The sequence below is a fragment of the Cervus elaphus genome, chromosome 28 (genome assembly GCF_910594005.1).
Source record: "Cervus elaphus chromosome 28, mCerEla1.1, whole genome shotgun sequence".
Taxonomy (NCBI): domain Eukaryota; kingdom Metazoa; phylum Chordata; class Mammalia; order Artiodactyla; family Cervidae; genus Cervus; species Cervus elaphus.
The window spans coordinates 22,606,398-22,617,559 of NC_057842.1; the positions used below are offsets into that span (position 1 = coordinate 22,606,398).

Sequence of the window (11,162 nt, forward strand, 5' to 3'; positions counted from 1 at the left end):
AAAGCTCCCTGACCCTGCTCTCTTCCTTCCACAGTCTCAGCCTTTATCTGAGATCTGGGATCAAGGATGGAAGAGTAGTTTGTGCTGTTCTTGCCTCTGATACTTATTTTCCAACCCTTTCAGAAAAGGTAACCCTCTTACCCAGCCTTCTCCATGACTCTGTAGCCACACATACCATACATAAATGAGTCTCCCAGTTGGGAGTGTCTGTGCTGACCCTGGCGGATGTGTTGGTTGGGTGATAAACATCAGCATATGTCCTGACTTTTATGGAGCCACATGAAGGAGAGAAAACACAGATTCACGAACAAGCCCCATTCCTTCCTGTAAGACCTACCAGCGTTCTTGGCCTTCCCCAATCTACAGAAATTGATTCCAGACCAAACAAGAAATTCAGGCAAGGCTTTATTGGGGCCCCTGTTATGGCAGTGGCGGAGCGAGAATAAAGAAGTCTCCCTTGCTCACTCCCCGAGAAGAGGGAGAGCTTGCTTCTTATGAGGCGAGGGTCAGGATGTGTCCAGGGGTCGGGCAGAGGGGTGGCTTAGGTGGTCTGACTCCCCTTTATTGGTGTTGAGTGCAGGGCGCATGCGCAGTCCCTGGCTTTTGCCTCGAACACTTCCGGCTCTCTCTCTCTCTCTTTTTTTTTTTTTTTCGGGTTTTGCTCCAGGCTCTTCAGAAAAGGCAGTGGGTGGCTGGGGCAGGGATTGGGGGGTGTTGATCATTCTGTTTCTTGTCCAAAAATTTCCCCAACTGCACATGCATGCGTTTTTAGTCCTTTAGGGTTTCTATTTTGTGTGTCCAGGTGCAAGCATTGCAGCAAAGGATTCCAGGTTCCACGTGCCAGCCTGTTTCACTCATACTCAGCCTGCAACTAAGCTAAGTCATTTCCCTGGGGAAACTGAGAGTAGTTGTACTTAAGATCTCAACTATACAGAAGTCAAATGCTCAGTAAGGTAGTGTATGTGCTGGATGTTCAGCTTTGCTTGAAAAAACTTTTATAAACCTTTCCAAACATCCACATGGACCTAAGTTTCTTATCTGCTAAAGGTTGACATCCAAATTTTTCCTCTCTCTTTTCATTTTATTTTAAAATAATTTTCTGGTGTTTTATTAGTATTCTGACATTTAATTATGAGTTGTTAGAATTATCCTAGAAAGAAAATATCTCTGTTCAGACTTCAAGGACTAATACAATAATACCACTTGCTTCATTAAGTCTTGGGCATTTTAACCTCACAGCACACCTGGAGATTCACTACAGTGGTGGGTGGTCTCTGCTGAGATGATAAACAATGCCCCTTTATGTTTGAAGAGTCATTGATCATGCTGAGCCTATGAAAAGTGAAAAGGGGTAAAGTTATGGTTACTTTTGAAGGACTGAAGCAATGGTTTAAAAGATTGCTCAAGGAAAGACATATTTTAAAATGTGGGATTACTGGAGAGTTGTGCTGAATGCTAGGAGCTTGGTAACTGGCAAACTGTTTTTACTTCTGTGTAAGACATGCTCTAGGGACAAATCATGGTTTGCTGAGGAGCTGCAAGGCAGTTTGATTAACTTTTTTTTCTAGGACAAAAGGCTACCATTTAACTTGACATCCACAGGAAGCTATGCGAATTGAGTGATGCAGGCAATGATATTAATTCCATTTGAATTCCATTTGAGTTTATTGATTCCTTCATCTGGGAAATAAAAAAAAAATTTAAAAAAGAAGCAGGGAGCAGCTGTGGAGGCAGTAACCCAGGTCTTCCAGATTTTTGCTGTAAATCATGGGAAGGGATATGGTCTAAATTGCTCCCATTTGTAAATGCTTCTAGGCTGTTCTTAAAGTGAAAAATGGCTTATCTTCGAACTTCTTTTTTCTGTCCTTTGTTAAGCTAAGACAGAAGCCTAGTGGCTAGCAATAAAGAAAATTGTACTAAACATTTAGAAAACATTTCTTTCCCAGAAGATGAGCTACATGCAGATATGCTGAGCTTGTAATCAGTGAGAGCAGTGTTCTTCTTATCTGAGGGATGAGCTTTTGGACGATGCAGACCTGGAATGCTAGCATTTGTTGGGAACTCATAGCTGTAGGGAAGACAGCTGTGATGAATGATTCCCCAGCACCCCAGGTCTGGGGAACAAGAAGTTCACTTGCATTTCTGTTTATAAAACAGAATATATCTGGCAATAAATAATGCCTTCAACCTTGATATTTTTCCCCAGGCTAATTCCATTCATTAATCAAACTAAACCATTATACTAAACCCCAAGGCTAATATTCTATAAAAAGTTCCTATCTATAGTGAGGACGGGTTGATTTGTGACTAAGATGGGGAAAAGAAGGATTATCTCATGTTTCTTTTATTTCCCCAAACCTTGGTGTTTAAAACACATAAAATTCATAATTTAATCTTCTCAATTCCTTGAGCTCGTTACATCTGATTGCTGCTCAGATAGCTTCTAGTATGCAAAGGGTCACTTGCTATGGTCTGAATGTGTGTGTCCCTCCAAATTTATACATAGAACCCCTAGGGGATGGTATCGGGGGGTGGGGTCTGATTTGGACCCTACCTAGGAGATGATTTGGAGAAGGCAATGGCATCTCACTCCAGTACTCTTGCCTGGAAAATCCCATGGACAGAGGAGCCCAGTGGGCTGCAGTCCATGGGGTTGCGAAGAGTTGGACATGACTGAGCGACTTCCCTTTCACTTTTCACTTTCACGCATTGCAGAAGGAAATGGCAACCCACTCCAGTGTTCTTGCCTGGAGAATCCCAGGGACGGGGGAGCCTGGTGGACTGCCATCTATGGGGTCCACAGAGTCGGACACGACTGAAGCGACTTAGTAGCAGCAGTAGGACTTGATTAGGTCGTGATTAGGTCATGAGAGTTCTACCCTCAAGAATGGGATCGGTGCCCTTGTAAAAGGGACTCCAAAGAGACTCCTTGCTCCCTTCCCCCATGGGAGAAAACAAAGAGAGTCTGCATCCCAAAAGTCCGTCTCTTGACCATGAAAGTGACAGTTGCTCAGTCATGTCCAGCTCTTTGCCACCCCATGGACTATAGCCCACCAGGCTCCTCCATCCATGGGATTTCCTAGGCAAGAATACTGGAATGGGTAGCCATTCCCATCTCCAGGGGATCTTCCCGACTCAGGGATCTAACCTGGGTCTCCTGCATTGCAGGCAGATTCTTTACCATCTGAGCTACCAGGAAAGCCTCCTTCAGTCATGATGATACCCTAATCTAGGATTTCCAGCCCCCAGAACTAAGAGAAATAAATTTCTGTTGTTTATAAGCTACCCGGTCTATTGTGTTTTGTTAAAGCAGCCTGAATGGACTAAAATAGCTACCTACACTCCAGAGAAACTGTAGAGGAAGTCAGTGTTTCCATTTCTAACCCCGTGAAGAAAGGTCAGGGGCTGGGAGTCCACTGTAAACAGAATAATCTAACATAAGACACATGGGAAACCTCACTCTGGCTGAAGCCAAAAGGACAGCTTGTGTGTGTATTAAGTGTGTTAGTTGCTTAGTCATGTCTGACTCTTTGTAACCCCATGGACTGTAGCCCGCCAGGCTCTTCTATCCGTGGGATTCTGCAAGCAAGAATGCTGGAGTGGGTAGCCATTCTCTTCTCCAGGGGATCTTTCCAACCCAGGGATCGAACTGGGGTCTCTTGCATTGCAGGCAGATTTTTTGCCATCTGAGCCAACAGGGTTCGTATACTACTACCAACCAATTAACAACAACAACAACAACAAAAATGTTAGAAATTACAGGTAGAATTGAGAAAAGGCGAGAATTCTGCTCCAGGTCTAAGCTGCAGTGTCAGCCTCTCGGCTGCTGGGGCTGTGTACTGGTCAGGATTCAATCAGAAAAGCAGATGACTGTATATGTACATTCAGGTATATTTTTCTATATGAATGATACACATAGCTAAATGTTAAAACTCAACTACTCGGCCATAAAGAAGAATGAAATAATGCCATTTTGCAGCAACATGGATGCAACTAGAGATTACCATACCAAGTGGAGTAAATCAGAAAGAGATCTCTAAGACAGACACTGTATGATATCACTTCTATGTGGAATCTAAAATATGACACAAATGAACCTATCTGTAAAATGGATACAGATTCACAGACATAGAGAACAGAAAAGAAAAGGTCAGGTGGGTGGGCTGGGTTGAATTGAGAGTTTGGGATTAGCAGATGCAAACTGGCTTATATAGGAAGGATAAACAAGATCAAATTGTACTGTGATAAACCATAATGGAAAAGAATTCTTTAAAAAAAGAATAGGGTTTCAAGGACACACCCAAAAAACTTAAAACTCGAAAACTTCTACAGGAAAACATAGAAGATCTTTGTGACATAGATGAAAAATAGTAATTATAAAATATAGTCCATCAAAATACAAAATTTCCATGCATCAAAAGATTTCATTAAGATGATAAAAACAAAAGCTAGCTACAGCTGGAAAAAAATATTTGCAATACAAATATCTCATAAAAGACTCATACCCAGTATATATAAAGAATTACTGACTAATAGAAAAATGAGCACTCTTTTTAATAAAAAATTGCAAAAATCAAAACATACTTTACAAAATAAATTATATGATTGTAATTATAAAAGTGGCCAATGCATACATGAAAAGATGCCAGACATCAGTGAAATGCAAATTAAAAGCATAATTTACACAAACTGGAGTAGCTAAAATTAGAATAAACAAACAATATTAAGTATTGGGGAAGGTTACAAATGTAACTGTCATGCGTTATTGCTGGAAACATATAAAGATAAGTACTTTGGGAAGCAAATTGGTATTTTAAACATATATTTAAAATATAATTTAGCAATTCAACTCCTAGGGAAATGAAAATACATTCAGTAAAAAGAAAAATGCAACAACCCTGTACAAAAGGACTTCCCTGGAGGTCCAATAGTTAAGACTTCACCTTCCAATGCAGAGAATGCATTTTTGATCCCTGGTCAGGGGACTAGATCCCACGTGCCTCGGGGCCACAAAACCAAAACAAAAATATTTGGAGGCAATATTGTAACAAATTCAGTGAAGACTTTAAAAATGGTCCACTTTAAAAAAACACACAACTGTACAAGGATTTTCATAACAACTGTTCCATAATTGTTGAAACTAGGGGAGAAAAAACAATTAAGGAAATAAATTGCCAAATTATATGGTGGCATTCCCATTCAAAGAAATTCTACTGGCCAATGAAAAGGAACAAACCAAAAAAAAAAAAAAAAAAAGAAAAGGAACAAACCACTATATATCAGTTATCTGGGACTGTGTAACAAACCACTTCAAGATATAGTGACTTAAAACAACTCTGATGTATTATTTCTGTAGGTTAAGAGAGTGGCATTTCTGCCTGGGCTGACTCTTGCATTTATATTCAGTTGCCTGGATGGAACCAAGAGAGCCCCACTCACCTCCTAGTGGCTTGATACTGGCAGTGGGCTGGACACTGCCTCCATGTGGCCCTTTATCCAGATGGTCTTCTCATCCTCTAGGGCTTCTCTCTCTAAATGTGGCCTGTCTCTTCAGCAGGATAGCCTGAACTTCCTTATATGGCTGCTGGAGAAGGAAACCGCTACCTACTTCAGAATTCTTGCCTGCAGAATCCCATGGACAGAGGAGCGTGGCAGGCAAGAGTACATGGGGTCATAAAGAGTCAGACATGACTCAGCACGCACGGTCACACGCTTCTTCCAAGACATAGTGTAGAAGCTATAAGCTCTATTAAGGCTTGGGTTCAGAAGACAAAGAATATCACTTCCATCACATTTTACTGGTCAGTCAAGTCATAAAAGCAGCCTGTTTCGTGGGGTAGTATATAGACCTTGTCACATGATGGGAGGGGTAGCAATTTTCCATTATAAAGGGATAAGCTAACAGGAAAAGGGGAGTCACTGGGAGGCTATTTTCACCACGATCCCTCTTGTGACATGTATAAAACAGAGAGGAATCTCACAAATAATACCTTGGCTGAAAGAAGACATTCACAGAAGAGTAAACAGTATATTATGCTATTTTTATATTAAACCCCGTAACAGTCAAAACCAAGCTCTAAGTCAGAAATGAGAATACTGATTGGTTGTCTATTGTGGGAATGGAGCTGGGGAGGTTGACTGAGAATTGGGACAAGGAAGCTTTCTGTAGTGATGAAAATGTGCCATGAATTTCAGACTTTCTTCGTTGATATTAGTATTTCACGTCCAATAAACAAGTCTTATAAATATTTCTTCATTGTTCATATAATTAATTCTTTTCCATCAATTGGCTAGAACAGCAAACAATCAAATACCCTGTTTATTTCTTCTATTAGAAGTTTATCTTGTAATGAATTATTGCTTTTATCATGCTCTGAAAATTTTTCGCTACAATTTGCTTCTCAGTCTATTTATTTTGTTGTTCATCTTTATTGCTTTTCTTACAGCCCATCAGCTTTTGAGCATGAAATCTATAGAAAAGGGAGAAAGGACATAAGGAAATTTTCCCCCCAAATTTTGATGTAGCTTCTGCTAGAGGAAGTGAGTTAATGAATAAATCTGGGTCTGTACATAAGTTGAATGAACAGAAAATCAGCTTTTTCCTTTTACCACCAAACCAAAAAACATTAACTTTTTTTTATTCTTTTTTTTTTTTTTTCAGTTCTACTATTATTTATTTTTTTAAATATTTTTGAAAAAATATGGAACGCTTCACGAATTTGCGTGTCATCCTTGCGCAGGGGCCATGCTAATCTTCTCTGTATCGTTCCAATTTTAGTATATGTGCTGCCGAAGCGAGCACTAACTTTTTTTTATTCTTAAATATATAAAAATAAATAGACAGTATAGCGAACCCATTCTCCAGCCCCAAACATAAACAGGCCAATCTTGCCTCATCTATATTCCTAGCCCCAGTGCTATTAGAGATGGACCATCTTGTTAAACTTACTCTTCAAAAGTAATCCAGGATAGCATATGTGTTTCATTTGTTCCATCAATCAGATGAATCTGAAAAGAAAACACAACTATTACAAAATACCAAAGTAATTAATAACTTCTGGTCCTAAGAAGCAACTTTCTGTCTGATGAGATGACGAGATGGAGCAACACGTGCTACACATTCATACAGACCTTGGTTCTCATCTCTCGTAACTGCTATGTTGCCACATAACTGATGGCAAATGGTTTTCAATGACAGGTTGCAATGGTCCAGAACATATTTTATTGGTTGAAGAAACTCACAGATGATTTTCATTAGGCCAAAGGAAAAAAAAGAATAGCTTAAAACTGCTCATAGGATTTTCTTTTGTAACAAGTGTGCATTGTTATTACCAAGTGACCAGGATAGAATCTAAACGGAGTGGTAGGTGGTGTTTGGTTTGCCACTTCATTTGGTATGGATTCTCCCATTATTTCCTTTTTTTTTTTTAATGTTTGGATAAGTAAGTCACATTTGTTTCTTTCACTTGGACATTTTTTCCAAGTCCTGACACAACAATGGATTCGATTCAATAACTACATGATTCCCACTAAATTTGTATTATTGAAGCATTTCACTTTTCATTATGACCCTGAAGGAAAAAACTCTCACTTAAAATTTAACAACTGTCACTACTTTTTAAGACTCCAGGAATAATACTGAGTTGTCTTTGGTCTTTAAGATCCTGATCCAGCATGTTTTGTTTGGCTTGACTTGCATATAAAACAAGCAAACACAGCCTCATTGTATTCTGTGTCATCCCCAGGACTTGAGAATTCTCAATATGGTCATTCAGACTGAGCACTTGTCTTGTGTCTTGGGTCTGTCTCACTGAAAACAGTTTAAAACGATTCATGCAATTTTAGTGTTGGGCTAGTCTAGTCCGGATCTCAAAATAATTTAACCAGTTACATTTTTTTCCTTCTTAAAATATCTGTTTGAGACTTTCTGCTTATTTTGCATTCTGTACATTTCTCTCTACATCTTATTAGGATCACAATTCTGAAAAACTGCTGTCATTAACAATGTTGAACACTTTATTGCCTTCCGTAACAACATGAGGAAAGAAGACATGGATCCTAACAAAATCAACTTCTTCCTCAAGATAAGCGGTTGCTGACTATCTGGAATGCTCTGGTGGACTTATAATTTCTCTCCTCTTTTAAAAACATTTATTAAAAAAATTATTTTTCATTGTGTGTAATTGCTTTACAGTGTTCTGTTAATTTCAGCTATACAATGAAGTGAATCAGCTATATGTATATATATATACCCCAGGACATAGAAGCAACCTATATGTCCATCAACAGATGAATGGATAAAGAAGATGTGATTCATACATATGATGGAATATTACTCAGCCATAAAAACAAAACTCAACAAAACAGGGTCATAAGATGGAGATGAGATGGACCTAGAGTCTGTCATACGGAGTGAAGTAAGTCAGAAAGAGAAAAGCAAATATCATATATTAACGCATAAATGTAGAATCTAGAAAAAATGGCACAGATGAACCTATTTGCAGGGCAGGAATAGAGACGCAGATGTAGAGAATGGACTGTGGACATAGACGGGAAGGGGAGGGTGGGGTGAACTGGGAGAGAAGGATTGATATACACACAATTTCTCTCTTCTTAACTTTCCTTTTCTTTCACTGCTTTTCCTTCTGAAAGCATTCTCATTCTAGTAAATATATCTATCTTTTCACGATGTTCCTTCTAAGAGATTTCTATTTCCTTGAGACCCAGTGGGAGAATTTGGCCATTCTGAGGCTCCTGCAGTCTTCTTTCATTAACAATAGGTTTTTGGCTTGCAGTAGGATACTTAATTCCATTTTATTTAAATTTTGGCATAGTCCACAATTCATAACAATGTACACAATCCGAATTTAAGGTTTGCAAAAGTGCAATTCAAATACATTTTAATTGCTCCCACCTTGTATAGAACTATATAAATTGGTAATCAAACAACTTAAAAAAAATTGAGGTATGGTTGATTTGCAGTGTCAGGTTAGCTTCAGGTGTAAAGCAAGGTGGTTCAGTTATACATATATCATCTACTCTTTTTCAGCTTCTTTTCCTTTAGGTTATTACAAAATATTTATTATAGTTCCCTGTCCAGTAAGGAACAGTAGGTCCTTACTGGTTATCTATCAAACAATTTCTATTTTACATACATTAACTTGTTGATGGATATGTGTAGGAATTTTTATCACTGGGACCCTCTATTCTTCGGGTTATCTTACTGCTTTTAGACAATTTTGTGTGCAGACTCACTATGCCAATGTCAACGTTATAGGTTGTTTCTTCTGGAACTACTGTCAGGAAAGACGTTGAGTAACAACAACAGTAAAGCTTGTTGAGTAACAAGTTAATGCATTGCAGAAAGCACAGAATGCCACACAGACACTTCAGATGCACATGGTACTGCCACAGTTTTGCTCTATAAACACAAGGATTCTTATAAACTCGTATTTGCATGATTCCCACAAAAAAAAAGAAAGAAACGTATAGAGTATTTAAAATTGTATATTCTGAATTATTTTATCTGTCCCTGACAAAACTCCCATTTGCGTAGGTATTGTAGCGAGCCAAATCGTCCACTAACAATTTTGCTTTGTGGGTCTGATAATTAAAAGAGATTTCTGCAGACTAGCTTCGGTCCATACATCATTTCTCCCACATGACCCACATATCTAGGGCTGAGCGGTTAGGGCACTTTCATGTTGCAGCCTCATCTCTGACCCTACACTTTGTATTACCGTTGGGTGAGTCAGCCTGGTGGACAACGGTGGGTTTCCTGGAAGTCATCTTTATACCTGGACACCTAGCAATAAATAACAATGCGAGAGGAGACCATAAGCTACATAAATATTAAATATACTCCATTAAACCAAAAATATATGCTTCCTTTGCTCAGCTCCCTTTATCTGTATCTCCCAAAAGCTGGGCCATTCTAAAATCCCTGATATCACAGGGCAAGTATGACAAAGGAAAAATGAGTAGAAAGAGACAATTGTCTTAACCAGTGAAACTATCTTACTTTGACATATTTTAGAAAAGCACATGACTAGGTGAACTCATTTCTAGGTTCTCTCCCAGGCCTTGGAAATGGTCCATTAAAAGTGAGGGGCTCTGACATTTTGTCAATTTTATAGTAAACCTGCTTCTGACCCCATCAGCAAATTACATCTGTAAATTACAGTTCATTGATTACTCTTGACGTGTTGCTGAGGACATTATATATACAATGAAGAAAAAACTCAGAATTAGAAACTTATTTAACTCATGATTTAATGGTTTTAGATCAATCATAACAATTAATCATATAATTACAAAATTATTTAATAATAAATGAACAGCAGTAACTAACACATGAAAAGCTCTTTTGCAGGCTGTATGATTTACACTTCAACACTATGAGACAGGTGTACTATTACAGGTATTATCATCCCTGTTTCAGAGATGAGGAAACAGAGGACGGAGAGGATACATGCTTTGTTCACAGTCATATAGTTTTAGTGGAGGATCTGAAACAATTTCTATGAGGAATGCTATGGGACTTCTATGGAGGCTCAGTGGTAAAGAATTTGCCTGCCAATGCAGGAGATGTGGGTTTAATCCCCTGGAGTAGGAATTGGCAACCTACTCCAGTATTTCCAGTAATTCCATGGATAGAGGAACCTGGCAGGCTATAGTCTATAGCTTTGGGGTCCCAAAGAGTCAGACATGACTGAAGCGACCGAGTCCTCATCAGGAATTCTATGACAGGGACCCAAATGTCTTTTTGTCCAGGCAGGAAGGATGCATGGGGAGAGGAGGGGGTATAGTTGTAATGAGACCAGTCGCTCACTCCCTAGGGACTGGTGAGACTGTCTTGAACTGGAAAGCTCAAGGCCATCTAAGGATCAGTAATCAGACCCAAGGGATTGTGGCCCCGTGCTAACACTGGCCCAGACTTTCTGATATTTCAAGAGAATACAAAAACATAAAAGTTTGTGTGTCACTATGTATAATCTCGAAATTGTAAAATACTGAATCCATTTAATTTATTTTTTGTTTGTTTCTGATCTCACTTTTTAATCAACACTAAGGCCTTTTAACATTTAGCTTCCTTCTTTCTTGAATGTTTCTGAAGACATTCAATTCCTAGGGCCCTTGGAATAATAGAATACACCTTCCTT

At 38.9% G+C, this 11,162-nt stretch overlaps 1 non-coding gene across 1 annotated transcript; it reads right to left on the reverse strand.

The window, feature by feature from the left end:
- Window positions 1-6,695: 6,695 nt before the first annotated feature.
- LOC122685647 lies at window positions 6,696-6,802 on the reverse strand. The gene has a single exon (XR_006338497.1). It is a non-coding gene; the product is annotated as a U6 spliceosomal RNA (small nuclear RNA).
- Between the last annotated feature and the right edge of the window lie 4,360 nt (window positions 6,803-11,162).